The 18,688-nt window shown below is 44.3% G+C and overlaps 1 protein-coding gene across 1 annotated transcript in view; it reads left to right on the top strand.

Annotated features, from left to right (window-relative positions):
• LOC146862902 (uncharacterized) overlaps nt 1-18,688 on the top strand; it is a 350,846-nt gene that overhangs the window by 89,079 nt on the left and 243,079 nt on the right. The window lies entirely within an intron of this gene.

Below are 18,688 nucleotides of genomic sequence, written 5' to 3'. Positions count from 1 at the left end.
GAGGGGTCTGCATTGAGTGGTTGATAATTTTTCTTGTCACTCAGAAGTCGTCTGCATTCATTATCGTAGTCCACTGTGTTCTGTATTACAATGCCACCACCTTTGTCAGCAGGTTTGATTGTAATTGTAGAATTTTCTTGAGATTGTCAAGGGCCTTGTACTCGAGGGCACTTAGGTTTTTGAATTGTTTTGGTTCGTCCAGATTCTCGATTTGCAGATAAACCGCCTGTTCAAAGGCTGTAATCTCAGCTGGTATTGTATGCGGTGGTGGTGTAAAGGTTGATTTGTTCCTGAGACCAGTGTCTCCCTGGCTAGTATCTAGAGCGGTCCCTTCTTTCCCTTCAAAAAAGGCTTTCAGTTTCAATTTCCTGAAGAAATTGACAAGCTCGCAATGGAAACGAAATTTGTCGAGACGTGCAGTGGGTACAAAACCCAGGCCTTTTTCGAGGACTTGTGTCTCAAGGGGGGACAAAGAGACACTGGAGAGATTGACAATTAAACTCCCTGGGCTTGGATGGATGCCAAACGTGGAGGGATCATAGAATGGAGTCCTGGACGTGACTTTTCCGGTTTTCCTGATTTGATCCTTCAGGTGGTGGCCAGTTCCAACTGGGGTTTTCTTTGGCGCAATTTTGGAGTGATCAAATCAACGAAAGAGTGTGCCTTGAATCTATCAAAAGAGCACTACTGTAGAATCCAAGTTGGTTTCTTTAGAAAGCCCTCACTCACCAACCTGGTTGGTGACATGCTTCATCATCGGGCCCCACCGGGAGAGGCCGAATGCCACCCCGGTGTGCTTCGACATCAGAATTACTGCGGAGCGGGTAATGTGAATGGTGTGTGGTGAAGTGATAGTTAAAAATGTCTTGTTTGCGTCAACAAAATAAATTTTAATGGAAGCCAAACAGACATATATAAAAACAAGATGTAGGACGTATGGACTGAATAGATTGTTCAGCCAAGTCACTTACAGTGTGGTCAACATGTTTCAGCCTATGTGTTATGTTTTTAACAGGCATTTGTCAGGACCTTAGATGAATGTGAAACCCCAGCGGTATGGGCGCGCTAAGGCCCACCCTAACCTGAGGATTAAAAGTGTGAAAAATTTGTGATCAAAAGAAATTTTATGTTGTAAAAAGTGGCGACTCCCGCATTGGAGAGGAACCGAGTTTATTCTGGGTAAAGGACAAACAAACAAAGACAAACGAAAGAGAAAGACACACATGTAGAGATTAGACATGGTCTTGTAGGTTTGTCAATGGTGGACATACAGCAATAGGTGCTCTGCGTGGTGCACTTAAACGGTAGCGCTGAACATCTGTGCTACTATGAGATCAGATAGTGCTTACACGTAGTAGAAAAAAGGTTACTTAGACATAAAGAGCTAACCGTAAAACATTAACGAATATGAAGGGCCCAGGACAAGCACTAGCATTAAGGCAAAGTCATTGTGAAAGAACAGTATGCGCAGAGGAATAGACACACAGTGTGGTTGGGCACTGAGTATACAGTAATTAAATGATATCTCACTTCGGGTGTAGAGACTTACTACACCATGGGTCTCGGGAGGGGGGTGGAAGCTACAATGGCACACCCTAGGGAAAAAAGGAAGGAAAGGGGAAAAAAGGGGACGAGGGGTAAATACACCACAAGAGAATGGGGAACGCTCGTTACTTAGCTGAGATCCTTGCGTCGATGAAACTCACGCCCGCTAAGCTTGGCACCCGCTTGGCACCTAAGCGGAACATCTGAAACCGGACCCCGATGGTGAAAGAAAGCGGGGGCCAGTGTGTTTATTAAGAAATGGTACGAACCTCACGCTCGAGAGGCGAGGCAAGGAGGTGTGGCCACGGAGGGGGGCGTGTCCGTAAGGGGCATAATGACGTGGTGGAGCAGTATCCAATGGGGCTGCATAGGACAAACCGATCTCGGCGGTAGCCAATCGGTAGAGGGGGTACTATGCGAGTCTTCACTGTCATGAATACAGGAGACTCGTAACGCAGTTCGACGTATGTAATTCGTTCAGCTCGTGTGAATCGCTATTTTGCACATAGGCTGATAACGGAGACAGAGGAATGCTGCTAAAAGTGAAAAAAAGGGGGGTACATGACGATTAAAGGCATCATAACATTAAAATTAAATGCAACTATCATTTAAAATAAAGTATATTGGTGGGACAAAAGGAAAAGTGCAAGGGGGAAGGGAGAGGACGCGGGGGAAGGGCTATGTGCAAAGATTAAGCTAAGTCGCTGAGTGAGAAATGCAGAATGGCATAAAGGGGGTCCGTAGAATATGTAGTGCAGGGTGGCCCTTTGAGAGTCTAAAAATTGGTAGAGGGTAGGATTAGGCATTACATGTCTAAAGGCTGGTCATTACTTTATATATGCCTTCAGGATTATCAGGTATCAAAGTATGGTCATGGGAGGCAGAGAGCCTCAAAAAATGGAGAGCTCCCTATTGTAGGTCAAGGCTAGCACTAGATGGATCAATAACTAGTGACGCAGCACAGATGACCAGGGAATATTGTCATTTAGGCCCTGGAGGTGAGTGTCCAGCCGGTACACCCACCTCTGTTCCTTCTCAAAGAGGATTTTCTGGATATTACGTTCTGAGTGTACTTGCTCGATTATGGTCCACCTGAGGTCGTTAGCGGTGTGTTTGTGTTGCATGAAGTGGTCGCTTAGTTTGGTTGTAATTCTGCCACAACGGATATTACTCCGATGTTCTCCTATGCGTAGTTTGATTTTGCGTGTCGTCATGCCAACATAGCATAGTCCACACGGGCAAGTGATCAAGTAAACTACATTAGTAGAATTGTAATTGGTGTGGGCACGCTGAGTCCAGATCTTTCCTTGTTCGAGAATGAGGGTTTTTGTCTGGCTGGTGAGATGACAGATGCTGCAGGAGGTGCAGGGGTAATGACCCGTGATCTTAAGAAGGCCCCAGGCTTCCGTGATAGTGAGATCCCTCATCTGGTTGTTTCTCGGACATGTGTGGACTAAGGTGTCTTTGATACTACGTCCTTTTTTGAAGGAGAAAAGAAGTTTATCCCAATGGCGGTTGTTACTTGTAAGTATACTTTAGTGTTTATTGACCACTTTCTTGACAGCGTTGGAAGCACTACTATAAGTTGTTAAGCATATCAGGGGTAATTCCTGTTTGTCTTTGGGGTTGTCTTCCAGTAGTGCCTCCCTGGGCTGGTTACGTGCTCTTTTGTAACCTTTGTTAAGAATGTTGTCTGGATAGCCCCTGTGTTTGAGTTTGGTGGTCAGATCCGATGCTTGTTGACGGAAATCATCAAGATTGCTGCAGTTTCTTCTCACCGGGAGGAATTGGCCATAGGGTAAATTTTCCCTAAGGGACCTTAGGTGGAAGCTCGAAAAGCCTAAGAGGTTGTTCCTGGCCGTGGGTTTGTAGTGGGTCTTGGTGATGAGACATACATTGGATTTTGAAATGACTACATCCAGGAACACTACAGATTGTGAACTGCTAGTGTGGGTGAATTTTAAATTTTGATCTAGAGTATTGACCCGTTCTAGGAAAGCCAGGAGATCACTCTCGGAGCCTTGCCAAATTAGAAGAACATCGTCTATATATCTCTTCCAAAAACTTATCGAGGAAGAGAAAGGGTTGTCAATGCTCAGAATGTTTCTACGTTCAAAATCATGCACGTAGAGGCCTGCCACACTAGGCGCGAAAGTGCTGCCCGTCGCAGTGCCTGTTACTTGTAGGAAGATGTCCCCTTTGTATTTGAAAAAGTTTTGTTTTAATGCTAGGGTGGCACAGTCCAGAATGAATGATTTGGAATTTGATAGTCCCAAGTGGTGTAGTCCAAGGCCTCTCCCAGGACTCTGATGGTGTCATCCTGAGGTATACTGATGTACAAGCTCTCAATATTGAGAGTTACCAGTATAGTTGATTCAGTGTCTAGAGGTAATTCACATAAAAGACTGAGAAGGTCTTTCGTGTCCTTAAGATAAGTGGGGGTTTGTTGGACTCGGGGTTTCAAATAGTGGTCGCTGAAACATGACAAAGGTTCGAGCAGAGAACCGATGCCCGAGACTATAGGGCGCCCTCGTGGAGGCATTTTGTTTTTATGAATTTTAGGCAGCGTGTAGAAATAGGGCACCACGCTGTTCCCTGTAGTCAGGAAATCTGCCTCGTGTTTTGTGATTTGCCCATTAATCTCTGCCTCTCTTACAAGGTGGGAGATGTGTGATTTTAGCTCCCCAGAGGGGTCTGCATTGAGTGGTTGATAATTTTTCTTGTCACTCAGAAGTCGTCTGCATTCATTATCGTAGTCCACTGTGTTCTGTATTACAATGCCACCACCTTTGTCAGCAGGTTTGATTGTAATTGTAGAATTTTCTTGAGATTGTCAAGGGCCTTGTACTCGAGGGCACTTAGGTTTTTGAATTGTTTTGGTTCGTCCAGATTCTCGATTTGCAGATAAACCGCCTGTTCAAAGGCTGTAATCTCAGCTGGTATTGTATGCGGTGGTGGTGTAAAGGTTGATTTGTTCCTGAGACCAGTGTCTCCCTGGCTAGTATCTAGAGCGGTCCCTTCTTTCCCTTCAAAAAAGGCTTTCAGTTTCAATTTCCTGAAGAAATTGACAAGCTCGCAATGGAAACGAAATTTGTCGAGACGTGCAGTGGGTACAAAACCCAGGCCTTTTTCGAGGACTTGTGTCTCAAGGGGGGACAAAGAGACACTGGAGAGATTGACAATTAAACTCCCTGGGCTTGGATGGATGCCAAACGTGGAGGGATCATAGAATGGAGTCCTGGACACCTCAAATGGAAAATGAGCATTGAGGGTGTGGAAAACGTGTAATATTTTACTTGGCATAAGCGACAGCCATTTTGGCTGTGATGTCCATTTAAGTTTCCTTTGTAATTCTTTCGTCTTTTCATTCTGCCTGTGCTATCTATTTTAGTTGACTTCCTATCTCAGCTAAAAGCAATGTATGTGCTGAGGGTTTGTAGTTGCCAAATCACCTGGTCTCAGATGTTAACTGTCAACAATTTACTGCTGCCATAAGCACTCCTGCTCCCCCTACAACGTTGCTGACCAAGTGGTTATTCATCTGCCCTTGTTTGATGAAAACTATTTCTAAAAGTTGTTCTCCCTATTTCTGTTCACATGCTTACAGTGCAGAAAACCTGTATAAAAGCCCTGTGTTCTGTGACTTCAGTGTACTACCTCAGGCAGCACTTGAGAGTGCTGTGTGGATGTGGTCCCACTCATGAGTGAATAATAAACTTGTTATTTATTCCCAACTCCAGTGCTGATCTCTATTTTGTTGGTCTTTGAACCCATGGACAAAAGGATGACCCTGCACCAGTGTACCCCTAAAAAGCTACAGTTCCACAAGGGTGTTCAATAAAATAATGTCAAGGCAGATAATTAGATCCTGATTACTGGCAAGGAGCCAGGAAGCAGGATACACAGTCCAGGTAATGAATGCCACATTTGAGCATGATATTAAACATAGCATTCCACATTTAAGTAGGATGATAAATTTACATCAGGGGATGACAACTGGCATTTTGTATATATGCATGGGGGGGGGCGTGAGTAGAGCCCCTCTCCCACAGCCCTTTATGGGACTCAGGGACCCCATGCCCTGGTATATTTTAGGTTAGGCGGCACAGCCACCCCACCCCAATCAATGTTGGATATGCTGTGCCCCCACTGAGCCTGGGAAGGCCTGGGGACCCCATCTCTTGGGTCTGTGATTCAAATAAAAAGGGGGGGGGCTAAGGAGCCCCCTCACAGAGCCTTTAAAGGCCCCTTGGGATGGGGTCAGCTCACTTGCTGTGTCCCGGGGAGTTCGACCCCCGGACACAGTAGTTTCCCTGCCTGCATGTCTGCAGGCAGGGAAACGTGTTTTCTCCAGTCTGGTGGGAACATTTAAATCTCCTGTCAAACGTGAACAAACATGTAAGTGTGCCCCCAGCCTCCGGGAGATATAAAGATGCTCCCGACAGCTGGGAGCAGACTTGTGTTGTGTTTTCCTGGCTGCACTGATGCAAGCAGGGAAACAGGGCACATATTGCTCCTGCTCAGAGGAAGTATGCAAAGATAGCTGCCCTCTCCAGGCGTGATCAATGCCGGCTCCTGCACCATGTAGGGAACCAGCTTGGGCTGTGGCGGCCCAGAGGCTCCCCTTGCTGCCCCAACATATGGAATGTGGGTGGCCCCATTTGGCACTGGGACACCCACCTCTGGCCTTGAAGATGAAGCCTAGGGCCTTATGAGGCTCGGGTAGTGAGGCTGCGTGGCCCCCTCCCATTTTTAAGTGCATTTAGCCCTGGGGGATGGGTTCTTTGGGCCTATTAAGTCTCAATGGGGGGGAGCTGCATGCCCCTTCCCCATTGATCGCATTCCCCGGGGCCCAAGAAGACCAGGGGGGCAAATTGTATTTGGTCTTGTGTGATGGGGGCCCCCAGGTCTTTTTAAGGCTTGTGGAGGGGCCACGTGGCCCCCTTCCCTTTTTCTTAGAACTGGACCTGGGGGATAGGGTCCTTTGGGATAATTAAGGCACCAGGGGAGGTGCTGCACCCTCCCCCTCCCCTATTGCCCTAATATATTTGTTTTGGCCTTCAGGGAATCGGATCCCCAGGGACTAAGGCCAAACCTACAATGCCTAAGGCGCTGCACAGTGTGGTGTTGGCTGCCTGCTGGGTGGTGGCTGCAGGTCCTGACTTTAGTAATAAAATATTACATTATGTTTAAAAAAAACTCTAGAAATTCCCTGAAAAAAACAAAGGTTAAAGTATTGTTATAGGTAGGTGTGATAAAAAGGTCTATTTTAATTTAAAAAACTAATTAGAAATGAACTGAGAAATCCAAAGTTTAAAGTGAAGTTATAGTTAGGTGAATATCTCAGTGACAACATTTAAGTTTTGAACTAAAAAACACAGAAATTCACCAGTTATATTTAGCAGACCCTGCTATTCACTGCTTATGACCTCACATATTACGTCACTCATGACATGTTCTATCACATCTTTTATGACATCACTGATGACATCGCTGATGACATCATCCAAGCTTCTTTTGCACACATTGCTCAATAAACCAGTATGGCATTAGAGGCCTGAAATTAAGTACCAAACAGATCATAATTATATGAAGCATCATTAATGCAATCATATATACAACCCCCTTAGGTGAACCAAGATTGTGTTATGTGCAACATTGACCCTAAACCATACACTTTATGGGTAGCTGAGTTCATGTTGACTACCAACCACAGATAGAAGCCTAGCCCCTCCTGCACAAGTGTTTAATCTGTATACAACTGTTCAAAGAAAACCAAGTTCCTCCGGATACTCAGCTTCTGTGACATAACTAATGCCTTTATCTTTACTTCATGGAGAGAGTTTGGTTTGTACCATACTGTTTGCAGACAGTGAAAGTCTCATGAGAAATCCACCACAGAGTATTAAAAGTATCTACTAAGAACAGTTCTCACTCTATGCAAAACCTCTCCAACGAGACACTGTTCACTAGAAAATCCTAAGGCATGAAGGCGCTAAAGGTTTTTTTACTCCCTTTAGCCTACATACTGTGGTGAACATTTTACAGATAGACCATCTTCTGGAGCTATTCAAGCACATGTACACATTTTAGTACCTGATGTACACAGACTTCTGTCTTATGTACACATTTTCATGCTGATACAATTAAGTCTAAATCCTCAAGGCTGCTTACAGTGCTTAGTAAGCACTTCGTAGAATCTTTTCCCTGTTGGAAGCTTTTTCTGAAGAACCAAAAAAGTTGTGTGAAAAATACTGAACACAAGTTATCAACTGTCACCTGCATACAGATTTACCCCTGAATACAAAGATTTATAATGTATTCCATATTGCTACACACCTTTGATGCATTAGGAGCACATTCACTTTATAAACACTTACACCTATTAACTAGACACAGGCTGTACAAAATTATATAGAGAAATAGTATGGTAGTTATCCGCCACTGTGTAAACTAGAAAACAAACTAACAAATTCATTGTTGTGCGATGAAATTAAATACCTAATACCTTAGTAGAACACCCTGGCAGTTTTTATTTCTTAGTTTTCCATTACCTCAATGCAGTATATTGTTATAATGCATGATCTATCTCATACATACCTACTTTTAAAAAGGATATTTCCAGCTTGTATTGATATGGATCACAACAAATGCCTGCATTAAAGGTGTGTGTGTCCAGAATATGCTTTATTTCTACTAGCGCCAGTTGGCGATCAATGAAAACCAATGATCATGAATTATTATTGGAGAAAGCTACACATCATTACTTACTCTCCTTTAACTGATCACATCCCCAGCCAGGCCTAGTCTCTTCTTTTATATTTCATGCAATAATTTTCCATAAATTAAACATTTGCCCTTAAGGCCACTATCGAACTTAATCCAACAAAAATCAATGCATCTCAGCCAGTTGCGGCTGGTGGAATTTAAAAATGGTAGGGCGTAACAACAATAAATGAATTTTTGCGAGCAAGTGAAGCAAGCCGCAAATTTAGGAGACAGCTTCAGGGGTGATACAGTGTCATTGGTGAAGTATGGGCAAGACAGTAGTCATCTGAGAGGCCCCGAAGGGAGATGTTAGGGGCCGGAGGAGGGAATATGAAGCAATGGCAAATCCTGAAAGCAGAAGACCCCGGGCAGAGTCTCAGGCCCCTAAAGCAGATTGACAGAGGAGGCAAAGGATACTAGCACTCATGCTTTCAACTCACAGCTCTAATAACGATCCTCCTCATAATAATATGAAGCATCATTAATGCAATCATATATACAACCCCCTTAGGTGAACCAAGATTGTGTTATCTGCAACATTGACCCTAAACCATACACTTTATGGGTAGCTGAGTTCATGTTGACTACCAACCACAGATAGAACAAGTGTTTAATCTGTATACAACTGTTCAAAGAAAACCAAGTTCCTCCAGATACTCAGCTTCTGTGACATAACTAATGCCTTTATCTTTACTTCATGGAGAGAGTTTGGTTTGTACCATACTGTTTGCAGACAGTGAAAGTCTCATGAGAAATCCACCACAGAGTATTAAAAGTATCTACTAAGAACAGTTCTCACTCTATGCAAAACCTCTCCAACGAGACACTGTTCACTAGAAAATCCTAAGGCATGAAGGCGCTAAAGGTTTTTTTACTCCCTTTAGCCTACATACTGTGGTGAACATTTTACAGATAGACCATCTTCTGGAGCTATTCAAGCACATGTACACATTTTAGTACCTGATGTACACAGACTTCTGTCTTATGTACACATTTTCATGCTGATACAATTAAGTCTAAATCCTCAAGGCTGCTTACAGTGCTTAGTAAGCACTTCGTAGAATCTTTTCCCTGTTGGAAGCTTTTTCTGAAGAACCAAAAAAGTTGTGTGAAAAATACTGAACACAAGTTATCAACTGTCACCTGCACACAGATTTACCCCTGAATACAAAGATTTATAATGTGTTCCATATTGCTACACACCTTTGATGCATTAGGAGCACATTCGCTTTATAAACACTTACACCTATTAGCTAGACACAGGCTGTACAAAATTATATAGAGAAATAGTATGGTAGTTATCCGCCACTGTGTAAACTAGAAAACAAACTAACAAATTCATTGTTGTGGGATGAAATTAAATACCTAATACCTTAGTAGAACACCCTGGCAGTTTTTATTTCTTAGTTTTCCATTACTTCAATGCAGTATATTGTTATAATGCATGATCTGTCTCATACATACCTACTTTTAAAAGAGGATATTTCCAGCTTGTATTGATATGGATGACAACAAATGCCTGCATTAAAGTGGTTTGTGTCCAGAATATGCTTTATTTCTACTAGCGCCAGTTGGCGATCAATGAAAACCAATGATCATGAATTTTTATTAGAGAAAGCTACACATCATTACTTACTCTCCTTTAACTGATCACAACCCCAGCCAGGCCTAGTCTCTTCTTTTATATTTCATGCAATAATTTTCCATAAATTAAACATTTGCCCTTAAGGCCACTATCGAACCTAGTCCAACAAAAAACAATACATCTCAGCCAGTGGCGGCTGGTGGAATTTAAAAATGGTAGGGCGTAACAACAATAAATGAATTTTTGCGAGCAAGTGAAGCAAGCCGGACATTTAGGAGACAGCTTCAGGGGTGATACAGTGTCATTGGTGAAGTATGGGCAAGACAGTAGTCATCTGAGAGGCCCCGAAGGAAGATGTTAGGGGCCGGAGGAGGGAATATGGAGCAATGGCAAATCCTGAAAGCAGAAGACCCTGGGCAGAGTCTCAGGCCCCTAAAGCAGATTGACAGAGGAGGCAAAGGATACTAGCACTCATGCTTTCAACTCACAGCTCTAATAACGATCCTCTGAGAGGTGTCTCTCAGCTGCAGCTGATGAAGGAAGGAGGGAAATATGGGCTCAGCACAGGCACATGTCACCGAATGCGCCCAGCTCCGATGCCGATGGGCCGGCCTTAGTGAGAAGAAAGGAGAGATGTAGAGGCTAGAGAGCTGCACCAGGAAGGGTGACCAGGAGTCAAAAGCCTTCAGCAACGGTTAAGAAGGGGCACATGAAATACTTTATCTCACCAAAATCCCGCCTCCTATCCCCATAGGCTGACAGTATCAAGAGTCAGCTAGTCAGAAGAGGAGGTGAAATGCTGGAAGGACATACTCAACTACGTAGCAGATCCGGGCAAGCTGATTACTCGAACAAAGCCCTGGAAAAACAGCTGCTTTAGGCAGCACCTGACTGACCTCACCTCTACCTCACAAACCCTCACTGTGCGTGTGGGTTTGGGCGATATTGAAGTCATCCACCTCACATGTGCAGTGTGTGTTTGTATACTGCTGTAGCGCATTGCTACTTACAGACTGGGCAGTATGAGTGCCTCCAATCTCCTTCTCCTTCTCCCAAGACTAGCGGGGCTCCACCCACAACACCCTCACACAGAAACTGCCATCTGATCTGAATGCCAAAAACAAAACATACAGTATCAACAGGCCACTCTGACTCCTCAGTAAGAATCCTAAAGCTTAAAAGGTTGCCCAGATGTGGAGAAAACTGTGAGGGAAGAGAAATGGTATGGTTGCAAATTTGGTGCTACTATTTTGCCCAAGCATTTATCACAAGCTTTTAGATGGCTTTAACAGCCCATGCCAAACAGCGCACGAAAGTCTTTGATGTGCAGAATAGTCGTATAAAATATTTTTGATTGTTAATCTCCTGTTTTGTAAATAGTTTTAACTGAGATCTACAACACACCCTATGCTTTGAGCACCCTATTTTTGCACCAGACCTTAAGATATTGGTCTCAAATTATGTCTTTTACTGTACCTTTAGAAAGAAACTGCCCTTCAAGTTATTATCACATAACATTCCTTCCTCATGAAACAAAGAAAACAATCACACTGGAGACCTTTTTAAGGGTAATTAAGTGCACTCTCCTGTGGCCAGCAGTCTTTAAACTGCGGCTGATAAAAGTTTCTCGGAAGTTGTTGGAACTACAACACTTCTTTGGAATGCTCCTCAATTAAATGCCATTATAGCCTACCGAATGACTCAACCAAGTTTCTGAACAAGTTAAGCAAATTCATTCTCTAAAGTGGAATACAATTTTATTTTAACGTTTTTGATTAGCTTCTCAGCAAATGTTTTACTTTCAAAACAGCTAACCGATGACTAGAAAATATGCCTTTTAAAGATGTTTCTATTGAAGTTAAATACTAATTTAAAATTCTAGATACCTACCATAAAACACATGACATAAACACAAAATAGCTTTTATGTTGGACTTGGCCCTCTCTGCAGTGCCACTCCCCAAACTTTTAGCCTTCTCTCCTCCTGTATTGCTGAATTTGTTTTTGTTGGTTCTAGGACTCTGCAGACTTCTCTACTGCTAGCCAGTGCTAAAGTGCTTGCGCTGTCTTCTTTGAAAGTGTCAAAAATTGGTTTACACCCAATTGACACATTTAATTTACTTATAGGTTACTAGTAAAGTGGTTCTACAGGTACCCAGGGCCAGTAAATGAAATGCTTGCTACTGGTGGGCCTGCAGCACCTATTGTGCCATCCATTTAAGTAGCCTTTAAACACCTATATTAGGCCTGCAATTGCAGCCTGTGTGTGCAGTTTTAAACTGCCATTTTAACCTGGCAAAATTAACCTTTTGTCAGGCCTAAACCTTCCATTTAATACATGTAAGTCACCCGTAGGGTAGGCCATAAACAGCCCTCGGAGCAGGATGAAGTGTATTTAAAAAGTTTAACATGTACTTTTAAGTTTTATGTGTGGGAACCAGTAGGAAATTAATGTTTGATGTCTGAGGAATTGTAATTTAAAGCTATCTTTACTGTTAAAGTCGGATTTTAGGTCACAATTCTGAAAATGCCACTTCTAAAGAGTTGTTATTTTCTTGTCCTAACCATTGGTACCTGCAGCCTGTTTGTGGGGCACATGACTAGGTGTAGTTAGTAGTTGGCCTTTGTGTATTTCTCACAGACAGTATCACAATAGAGGGACTTGGTATTGGCAGGATGGTCCATCTCTGGCAGGATGGGGAGCAGAGCTGTCACCTACCATACTTGTACTTCAAAGGCACTGGCTCAGCTCACACACAATTGACTTCACATTAGCCTTTTGTGACCCGAGACAGACTGGAATCAGGGCAGGAAATTCCAGACACCTCTATAGGGTGAAACTGCAGAAGCTTCTCCCACTTCAAAGTGGGCACAAGGTAAAAAAAGGGGACCCTCAGACCCACTTAAGCCCATGGACCTGTGGCTACTACCTAAGAAAGACACCTAGCTGCTTGAGCCGTGCCCTACTTGCTGAGAAGGAAGGAAGGAAGACTGCACCCTTCATCCCATGCGGAAGTGACTCCAAGGGTGTTCTGTTCTGAGCTATATAAGAACATAACAATCTCCAGAGGCCTCCCTGCAACCGCCCAGCTGACCTGCTGCAACTGGACCTGCCTGATCCCTGCTGGCCTCTGCTGGAGTGAGTTCCTAAGTCCTGAAAGGTGCCTTGTGGGTCCTAGTCCCTTGGTGTGGGATCAGTTGAACTCCTCCATGAAGAAAATGAGAAATCCTGAAGTTTTGGACTCTTCATTAGAGCGAACAAGTCCCTTTGCGCCAAGATCTTGCCACCTGTCCCAACTCCCAATGACAGGAACCCGACTCTTTGTGCTACAGCAACCGGCTGTGATGACTGGCAATGTGAGATCTGCGGTATAGCATCAACAGCCCATGGTGACCACCATCGCAAATTTCCAGCAAAGCCCATCTACGACGCCCGACAGGATCTTCACACTGCAGTGACAACGGTCCGTGACACCAGACCTCTCTCTTCACACTACAGCGACGATCATCTGCAACGCTCTACCTGCTCCTCCTAGCCTCCTCCACCATGAACCAAATTCTTTGAGCTGGACGTAAGAAAGTATTTTCTTCAGGAGGACTGACCTGGTCCTTGTATCCAACCAGCACTCAATCATGGTCGGCCTGAACTTGTGACTTTCACTCGGTCTCGCATGACCAGATAACTGTGAGTGGCACTTTGTGCTTTTAGGTGCTATTCTTACCTGAACTCTTTAAAATTGCATATCTCCGGTACTATTGATTGGATTTTTGTAATATTGGTGTCAAATAATGTATAAGATTTTACTCTATTTTTCTAAATTGGTGTGGAATTTCTCTTGTGTTGTGTTTTCACTCTATCACTGTTGCATAAGCACATTGCCTCTAAATTAAGCCTGACAGCTATTGTGCCTAGCTACAGAGGATTAAGCACAGGTTAATGTGTATTTACTTTTTGTGGTTCACCCTCACAAGGTTTGTGGTTGTTGCCTGAGAAGGGCACAAACCCCCCTCAACAAACAACCCAATTTCACACACATTTTTTAAACAATTTTCCAGTGAAAGAATGGAGATTATCTCTCACACTGTACTGAGGACAGAATGACACAAAATAGTGTGTTAATGTCCATCATGTGATTTGGTAACAATCTTTAATGGCAGAGTGCAAATGGTACGGTGTGCCATGTGCAAGCGTGATTCCATCATCAACACTCCAACACAAAAAGCATGATTGGTCAGAGTGCATAATATGAGATGAGCTGTCCACTTTGCATATACACAATACAGGATACACATTAAAACATATTGGAAACACTCGATAAACCTCCTCCCGATTACAGAAATATAAATAGACAATACCGTCAATATATCAGGCAGCAGACCTCTGTGCATTCAATTCTATGTATAACTTTGACAAGTTCACAGGGAAAGGAAGTAGGGGAGATGGAGCATAGGAGGTGGGTGAGGGATTGTAGGCTGTATCTACAAACATGACATAAAAGATTGGCAAATGCCTGGTAAGCTGCAAATTCCTCTGTGAACAAAATATTAAGCATGGGCAAAGCACTACCACACTTCGCGTAGTTTGCGAAGTTTGCGCTACTTCGCACTACGCGAATTGCATGTAGCACAGTGCAAACACACGTAGCGTAGTGCAGCGGTCATTTTTGCTTGCTCGCGTTCCTCAATGTCAAGATGGCGACTGCGAGCAAGCAAAATGACATCCCGGCGAGACTTTTTCCTCATTCGCGATCAGCAACATCAAGTTGCCGCTCTCGAGCGTGGAAAATATACCTCCCGGCGAACTTCTCAATGCCGGGAGGTCAGGTTTCTCATTGCGAGTGGTCGCGTATGCTCGCGACCGCTCGCGATGAGAAACTACCAGTCCGTGTTGAGAAAGCGGCCGCTCGAGTAGAAATCTACTCGAGCGGCAGAAAACGACCGCTTGCACTGTGCAAGATGCAGTTTGCACTGATTGCACAGTGCGGACAAGCATCCGGCACTGTGCAGTCAGTGCGAACAGCATCTTGCACAGTGCACTACGCAGTTTGCGAAGTTAAGCGTAGATTGCGTAGTGCGAAGTGCACTTCACGAAGCTACACGTAGCGCTACTTAGCAAACTACGCCCAGGTTTACAAATTATACCTCACCCCCAAAATCACATACAGTACACACTCCTATTCATATGAATACTTCTGACATAAAGAAGTTATGTTATTTTATGCTGCGTTATGTTATGCTGTGTTAGGTTATGCTATATCACGCTATGCTATGCTAGTGGCATTTGATAGAGGATTGTTGGCCGTGGAGCCCTAACTTTCTAACATGACTTTGTTGTTTTCATTAGAGACTAGAGTGTGAATTAGCTTATGAAGATGCTTGTCTGGTTGGTTTTGTGTTCTGGTCCATTTGCTTCTCTTTCGTAAATCAGGTTTTAACAAGCATTCTGGCAGATTAATGAACACAGAGGACAGACGACCTTGAAAGACCAGATCAACATTACAAGACCGATTGATTACTTGAAGACACAAACATATAACCCAATTCATTAGCACACTGTGTAGCATAAAAGGACATGCATGGGACTCGATTATATGCAAAAATGGCATTCTGGGACATTAATCTTTGGTGTGAAGCAAACCTGGATGCCTATTTAAACAGTGACTTTGAAAATAGAATGGCTCGACCCCAAAAATCATCAAAGCATTCAGTCATGAACTAACCTGCCATCACCGGCCACATTAGCATGGAAAAAACCTCCACAATAGATCGGGAAATATGACAACCCCTATAGTGGGTTTCTCAATACCTACCCAGCAAAATGTTTGCCTGAAATATCCTAGTTAAGATATCCACCGCGTAGACAGCCACCAGCATGGAAAATAACAGTTTCTTAAGAGATTGGCTGTTATTCAGTACTGGATGAGTACAGAAAATGTTCCACGTAACATCAGTCAGGAGTTTCTAACAATAATGCATCAAAAAGTCCCTGGTCTCATCAGTGACATTCATTAAAACAGAAGAAGATTTACTAACTTTTAATACAACAGTGCAGCACCACAAGTTGCTACAAAGTTATGGTGCTATTTTCCTCTCTCCCTGAGCTGGCACACTTTAGACTGCCATGCACCAGTGCACGTACCATTGTACAATGTTTCAAGGGTGTGTGCATTCTGTAACTCATATGTTTTATACTGGAAGAGGACCCTTCGTGTACAAGAACTGTGCAAGTGTACTGTACAGTGCACCACACATGTCGTCAGAAAAGTGTGAAGACTTTTAAACGTTGCTCCACTGTTACACCTGCCGAAAGGAGGCATACTTTATTTGTGCACATTCCTGTCTAACAATGTTAGCAGAGCACAAAAAAGTAGTGCCCAATGCTACTTTGCATTACGTTCAGAAACTTTCATATGCAAATCATGATTTGCCTTGGAAAGTGGATCCCACCATAATCCTTTGTGCCTGGTTCCCATTACTTTTGTGACAAAAACTAGACCTAAAGTGTTAGTAAATATGGTAGCAAATTCTCTGGAATATTTAAGTGAACAACGTTCTAGAAAAAATAAATGTTGTTGAGATGCATCTTAATTTCAATGCCATCAGATGAACAAGTCTGGACTTGTATACCTTAACTTTGTTGATTCCTAATGGATCTGCACTATTTAACATATACAACGTGTGTATTTGCAACATGAACAGTATTCACAAACATGCAGATTCCAGATTTGCACACGTTCAAACTGCAAGCACAAAGTGTGCTTGAGTTCTGCAAATTTAGCATACAAAGATGTGGAATAGATGAATTACACACTTTACATAAATAGAAAGAGACTAGGTAAGAACAGTACCATTAAATTATGCAATAGCCACAATAGAACTTAAGGGCCTGATTTTGAGTCTGGCGGTGGCGACTCGTGGTGGCGGTGGTCTGTCTGCTGCATTAAGTCAATGCAACTGAGGACCGATGGCTGCGCCAGGGTACAGTTGTTCCCTGGCGGTAGCGGAGATGCGCCGCAATGTAGAAAGCACAACAGAACTGGATCAGTCCCGCTGACCATATTACAAGTTCCTGAACCGCCAGCCATTTCATGGCAGGAGAACAGCCATGAACATACTAGTGGTGCAGGAACAAAGGGGGCCCTACAGGGCCTACATGCCCGAGCCATGGGAAAACACCCTGTCTGTATTCCCCCAAATTTCCAGCAAGGCATGGTCGTCACCGTCCATCAATTGTGTGTCTTTTTCTTTCTCGCCCTAGGTGCGTCAGGTATGCCCAGACGTGGGACCTGGGCTTACTATGCCACTTGATTCAAGCTATCCTGGCTGATGAGGGGTGAAACCCCGAAACCGGTCCTAGGATGCTTGTTTCCGGTCCAGGGAGAACCTGGCTTGGCTGTTCAGGCTGGACAGTTCCCATGAGGCACAGGGTCAAGACTGATTTGCATATGGCCAGGTCCAAACTGGGGTGGCATGGTGAGCAAAAGAATGATGGATTTAACGCAGATCGCTTGACTGGGGGTGAATGTTTTGATTTGTTCTGCATTCCGTCCATCAATTGTGTGTCTTTTGCTTTCTTGCCCTAAGTGCGCTGGGTATGCCCAGACGTGGGTCCTGGGCTCACTGTGCCACTGGATTCAAGCTATCCTGACTGATGAGGGGTGAAACCCTGAAACCGGTCCTAGGATGCTTGTTTCCGGTCCAGGGAGAACCTGGCTTGGCCGTTCGGGCTGGACAGCTCCCATAAGGCACAGGGTCAAGACTGATTTGCATATGGCCAGGCCCAACTGGGTTGGCATGGTGAGCAAAAGAATGATGGATTTAACCCAGATTGCTTGACTGGGGGTGAATGTTTTGATTTGTTCTGCATGCCGTCCATCAATTGTGTGTCTTTTACTTTCTCGCCCTAAGTGTGCTGGGTATGCCCAGGCATGGATCCTGGGCTCACTGTGCCACTGAATTCAAGCTATCCTGGCTGATGAGGGGTGAAACACCATAACCGGTCCTAGGGTGCTTGTTTTCAGTCCAGGGAGGACCTGGCTTGGCAGTTCGGCTGCACTGTTCCCATGAGGCACAGGGTCAAGACTGATTTGCCACTGGCCAGGTCTAAACTGGGGTGGCATGGTGAGCAAAGGAATTATGGGTTCAACCAAGATCTCTTGACTGGGAGTGAATGTTTGGATTTGTTCTGCATTCCATCCATCAATGGTGTGTCTTTTGCTTTCTCGCCCTAAGTGTTCCGGGTATGCCCAGACGTGGGTCCTGGGTTCACTGTGCCACTGGATTCAAGCTATGCTGGCTGATAAGGGTTAAAACACCATAACTGGTCCTCGGGTGCTTGTTTACGGTCCATCAATTGTGTGTCTTTTACTTTCTCGCCCTAAGTGTGCTGGGTATGCCCAGGCATGGATCCTGGGCTCACTGTGCCACTGGATTCAAGCTATCCTGGCTGATGAGGGGTGAAACACCATAACCCAGATCTCTTGACTGGGGGTGAATGTTTTGATTTGTTCTACATTCCATCCATCAATTTTGTGTCTTTTGCTTTCCCGGACTCCTACTCCAGCCAGGTTGGGTAAGGCGGGGCTAGGCTCCCCACCATCAGAGATAGCAGGTGTGGTTTGCACTCCATCCCTGAGTGAGCATGATGGCGTGGTTGACCCTCTGGGGCCGTCCAAACGGTCATGCGCACTTGGCATGTTCCCCACTGGGCTGTGTTGCACAGCCCAGTGGAGAACACGCCCAGCCTCCCAGTTACTGCCTGAGTGCTCCTGCAGCGTCATGATTGGCTAGG

Source organism: Triturus cristatus, chromosome 2_2, assembly GCF_964204655.1.
Source record: "Triturus cristatus chromosome 2_2, aTriCri1.1, whole genome shotgun sequence".
NCBI classification, from domain to species: domain Eukaryota; kingdom Metazoa; phylum Chordata; class Amphibia; order Caudata; family Salamandridae; genus Triturus; species Triturus cristatus.
The sequence above is the reverse complement of the archived record's forward strand: the minus strand, read 5'-3'. Positions and strand labels throughout refer to the sequence as shown.